Source organism: Pagrus pagrus, assembly GCF_965226575.1.
Source record: "Pagrus pagrus genome assembly, chromosome: 13".
Taxonomy (NCBI): Eukaryota; Metazoa; Chordata; class Actinopteri; order Spariformes; family Sparidae; genus Pagrus; species Pagrus pagrus.
In genome coordinates this window covers 4,759,623-4,765,622 of record NC_140197.1, presented here as the reverse complement: position 1 = coordinate 4,765,622, position 6,000 = coordinate 4,759,623, and positions in this window count along the sequence as shown.

Sequence of the window (6,000 nt, the reverse complement as noted above, 5' to 3'; positions counted from 1 at the left end):
AATCAGAGAGGCCTGTCACTCCCCCTTTGTCCTGGACAGCCTTTGGTCATTTTAGACAGACAGCCATTCACACGACTGTGTGTGTGTGTGTGTGTGTGTGTGTGTGTGTGTGTGTCTGAATGTGTGTGAAAAATGTAAATGTGTGTGAATGCCACTGTGTATGACAATAACTACTGCGTGCTTGTCTGTGTGTGTGTGTGTGTGTGTGTGTGTGTGTGTGTGTGTGTGTGTGTGTGTGTGTGTGTGACAGAGTTTGGTCAACATTTGATCAAAGCTGGCGCCACTGTTGTCTCAACATCTCAACACATAGCAACATCATGGTAACAACATTGCAATGATGAATTTTACCAATTTTCCATAAACCACTCCCCCTCTGTTAACACACACACACACACACACACACACACACACACACACACTGACCAAAGGTTATATACTATGTTGGTTTGGACATTCAGTTTTACTCCTTTACTTGCATTAGTTTCATTTCAGTTTCATGTAAGCTCCCATTACATTGCTCAGCAGAATGAGGAACTTCAAAAATGTAACAGTCTCTCCTGTCACTGCACTGAGAATGATCTTTTTTGTTTAGGCGAAACAAATCAAGTAAAAAATGGTCCAAATAGCAAGGTTGACATCCTCAAACATCATCAGGGTTACTTTAGAAGTCTCTTGCCAACATCTGATAATCTTAAACATCTGATAATTTTTTAATTACTGTAATATATACTGTACAACAAAATAAATCTGAAGAGAGTCACATTTAGGTTTGGCTCATATAGCCTACAATTTCTCTCTAGATAAGTAAACATCGGGCCTTTAAGAGAATATGTAAAAACTGGAATGTAAAGTTGTCAGATAGTACTGACTTCTAAGGTTTGTACCATGTCCACTGTGGCAACAAAATATCCCATATGATGTCATCAAGGTCATGAGTTGCACATCTGGACCTCTACTGCTTTCATTTGTTGACCATATCTTCAAGATTTCAAAATACACTATTCATTTAGTTTACATTTTACAACACAAGATTGTATGATCAAACTCCATTTTAGTTCCCTATGCCATTCACAAAAAACAAAAACTATCCAAACGAATTAATAAATAATCAAGTCATAAAAAAATAAACTCTTCATGGTGACCTGTTAAGGAAGAAATGAGGAAGTCTCACACCTGAGGAAAGAAGATGCTCTGTAGTCCGGTGCTCTGGCAGCAGGGTGAACAGACTGTGGCTGGGCTCGGTGTTGTATTTTAGTATCCTTTTGATAGGTAGCAATGGTGGCACCCATGGTACCTGGTCCAGACTCTTGTGAGTAAAACATTTTATGAAAGTAAGATTCTAAACGACTTGATTACTGAGCCCAGTGCAGTTTGATTACAGAAAGATTATCAGCAAACACAAACAGCAATTTGCTGTTTAGTTGAACAACAAATATCTTTATATTAACATTATATTACTAATGGCTGAAATGTAACATACTTTACTGTGGCCTGTGTCTATTGGACTGTGCTATGCCATGTTGTTTTGTTGTGCGTACTGGACATACAGTCACACAGGCTGTTAAACACACTTCTGTACACTATTATTGAGACACACACTGAAGAGTGACTACTGTCCCTGGATGTAGACTGGCTTTTTGCATCACCTTGTGGTTAAAATTATGAAGTGCATGAATGACATAAAAAAAACAACCCAAAAAACACAGTTACTTCACTTTTCATCAACCACCTAAACAATTAATATTGTAAATCATCAGTAGTAAAAATATTGGAATCTGTATATTGACTACATAGAGTAAATAAATGATGTGACTAGCAATTAAGTGGTGAATGAAAGCTTTTAACTTATTTTAGCTGTACAAATTACACAATGTGGCATTGAATAACTGTTTAAAGTGCCATTTCATTTGCAAGCAAACAAAAATCTTAATTTCAGTTTTTATGATTTTAGTATGAATGAACTATAAACAACAGAGCAAAGAAAGAAATGACCTCAGAATCCATTTCCACACAGAAGTTTTATCAGATCTTAAATTTGGACTCAGGCAATGGGATTCATGACTGTAGTTTTTTGCTTATGTCAACACTAAACACTTATTTTTTAACTTACAGGAAAAATATCAGTTGGAGCTAAAGAGATTCAGTTTTGTAGGACATAAAAAGTCAGAGTTGAGTTCATTTCAGGCCTACTGTGCTTTCAGGCTTTAACACCAACCTCCCCTCCCTCTCCTCTATTTTCACTAACTTGTCTCTATATGTTTACCCTCACACTGAGATAAATGGTTTTTCTGTTGCTAATTGCGGTGGCGTGTTTTTCTGTTGGCTGGTTTTGTGTTTCTCCAATCAGAGCTCTGAGATCCTGTATGGAACCCGTTTGTTTTTTCAAGTACAGGGGTATCATTTATAGTGTGTGTGTGTGTGTGTGTGTGTGTGTGTGTGTGTGTGTGTGTGTGTGTGTGTGTGTGTGTGACCCATTTTTGCTGTCTCGTGGGTCTAAAATGTCCCACCAGAAGCAACACATTCTAAAGAATTATGACTATTTTCTAGACCCTGTACATGAGGTCAGAATTACACTTACATTTAGACTTAAAGGGGCACTATGTGGTTTTAGAAACGAAATTAAAACCGTCAAATTTTAATTAAATTACAATATTAATGAGGTAATAATACAAACTCAGAAATATGTATTTTTTCCATAAGTGAATAAACAAGCTGTTCTGAGAGGAAAATAAGGTCCCAGAACACTGTTTGAAGCTAGAAAGGTGGCAGGGTCCGCCACATATAAACAAGGTAAAACAGTATAAACTGTGTTGTCCTTTAAGGTCAGTTTGTTTATTCATTTTATTCAGTCATGGAAACAAAGAGAGTTTGATTATTTAGTTTGTTTAGGCAGGAAAAAAATAATCAAGATTTTTCTCCTCTGATTACATTTTTTCCCCCAAAAACACATAGTGCACCTTTAAGCTAGATGTAAGGGGTCAAGGTAAAAATAAAGTTTAAGTTTCACAGTGTAGAGTTATGCGCAGTATGGTGATGCACAGTATGGTGCGTAAGCTGTCTGAGGCCAAGGAGTGTCATGTGTATGCACATGGGAAGGTGATTCATCTTGAAGAACACAGATGATCTTCCACCAGATGGTGGCATAAGAGGCCCCTTGGGTCGCTCCAGCTAGGACCAGGTTATATTTATTTAGTTATTACTTATTTCAAAAGGAGGTGTGCAGCCCAGCAGTACAAAGGCCATGTGTTGTGTCTCTCCTTCAACTGCTGAATGAGGATTGATGGGAGTCCGGCGATGAGGCCCAATTTTGGGCCGCTTGGGCCCACCGGCAGGGCTGAATCACTAATATCTACACTGCTCAAAAAAAAATTAGGGCACACTTTAAACACACATAAGATCTTGATGAACTGAAGTTGAATGAAGTTGAAAATCTTTACTGATGGTCATACAGTTTGGCTCCCAGCATATTGTGAATCCTTCAACCCCAAATTTATAACTATTCATAGTCTTTCTGATGCTACTTCAAACAAATTCAAGCCAGCAATTCATTAGCGTAAGGTTTTCAACAAATTAGGAACAATTTCTCATCTTCCATTAACTACTGATGTCACTCAACTTTTACATCCAGCACTGGTGTCTAGGGGTCACTGAAGTTTAAGGTTTTGTTGTATTCTTGGCATCAAATAAGATCCAGAGATTTGCTGAAGTTGCTGTTGTTTAAAGAGGTTGTTTGAGATTCTTTTAGAGAGAAAAATTGGACAACTTTGGAAATGCACTTATTTGCTTTTTTGCTAATCAAGAGTTTCTCGATTAGAAAGCAAATTAGCATTTTCCCCCAAAATGTCGAACTGTTACTTTAAGGAGGTTTTCAGTGGGTACTTCTGGGAGTCTGTAGGGGTTTTCTTGGATTCTATGGGGATCTCTGGGGGTTTCTGAAGGCCATGGCTGTCGGCTGTTGTTTGCAGTGACTCTTCTGCTGTCACTTGACTCCTTATGGTGTTGGAGGCTTGCCGTTTTGAAGGTGCTAATTAATTTTTGCAGCCAGGCCTCCAGCTGGAGCCTGCTATAGGAAAATAACTTAATTACATTTCCACATCAAATGAAAGGTGACGGTTTGCAGGCAGAACGTTTGGCTGTGCAGAGACAAGCCTAATGGAAAGCTAAAATGTCACCTAGACACTGTAATGTTACACTGTTGCTTTAGGAATAAAGCTTATGTCATGCTACAAGACATTACAATATTACAGCAACAGAGACAGAACAGTCACTCACAAGAGTTCATAAAGCATTAAGTCAGCCCTGATCCCAAACTGTTGTCTAATGTTACCTTGACTCATCGGCCATTAACGGCCAGAACATTGAGTCATGCAGAAAGAGGCCAAATGGAAAATTGAAAAGATCATCTAAATAAATCGTGACTGTGGATGGAGTCCTTTAACTATATAACTATAAGCTATAGTTTTATATAATAGCAAGGGAATATTTGAATTATTTTTCACCATTTTTCACCTAAAATCATACAAACAGCAAGCAGCCAGTACTGTAATTCAATCACTTTATTTATGCTCCACCAAAATAATGACTGTCTTTGTTTAAAAGCTGTAGATTGTAGATAGTACACACACACACACACACACACAGACATACACACACCACTATGCCTCTCTCTCTCTCTCTCTCTCTCTCTCTCTCTCTCTCTCTCTGTGTGTGCTGTGTGTCTCTTTATCATTTTCATCCCTCCCACTTTCTCTCTCTCTTTCACATTCTCTATGCCACTCTCTCCTCCATGTTCCTGTTTTTTTTTTCTCTCTCTCTCTCCTCTCATCCAACCCACACTCAGTGACATCACAACTTAATTACCCAATCACCAGTTTGCCAATCTGTTACTGTCAAAGTCCTGGCCAATCTGCCGCTGTATTATAATTCTTCCCAGCCAATGGCAGTGAGTGTGGCTCTGCTTGTGCAGTATATAAACCAGGCAAACAACATAAACCAGGCATTCTAACACACATGGAGACAGAGGGAATATATGCTGCAAACTTTATGCCATGCACAAATAAAGGAAAGTACTGTCTCTATCCTGTTGGAGTGAAACAAACTCAGAGCTCATCAACAGTAAGTGCAAGTACATGTGAAAGAGCAACAAACACGCCTGAGTCCCATCCATGACATTTGATTAACAGGTGGTCTCTGGGACAGGATGGGCAAGAGAAGGGTGAAGTAGAGGCACAAAAAGAGTTAAAGGAAATGTACACTTTTCAAATCACATCCTTTTCTCCGCTGTGGTAATGACTCTTCAAAACACACACACACACACACACACACACACACACACACACACACACACACACACACACATTCACACACACTCGTCAGCACTGGATGCCAAATCAAACAGGGTGAGTCATTTTAAACATGACACGCCAGCTGACCTATGAAAAGCAGAGGTCCCCGTCTGTATACATTCACCTGCTCTGATGGAAACCAGACCAGCTGAGACAGATTATGGTGATTATGATGATGAGCTATTTCTTTCTGTTGAGTCAGCACCAAGGCAAGAGCCAATCATTACACTACAGCCCTCCCACCCCTTCCAATTTTCTTTCTGAGCGTGTATTTTCCATTTTACTGTATTTCTGCAGAACTCTGTCTGTCATCATAGTATTGGTGGTTACAAGATGTGTTCTATAGAACCCGGGTACAACGAGAGGATCCCCAGTGAACACCTTGAGACATTTATATATATGTTTTTAAGTATTCTTGTTTGATTGTTTTAGAAAGCAGACTCTAAAATAGATTTAGTGTTGTTTTTATGCCACCAATCAAGAGAGGAAAGAGTGAGATCAGATCTCTACAAAGTGATCTAAACTGATTTTATATATGAAATACAAAATAAATGTTTGCAAGAGTAATGAGACAAAACTCAACCATAACTGTTGATTAAGTCACATTATCAGTTCAGTGAGGATCACCTGAGTGTAGTTAAAATGTTCCTGATAA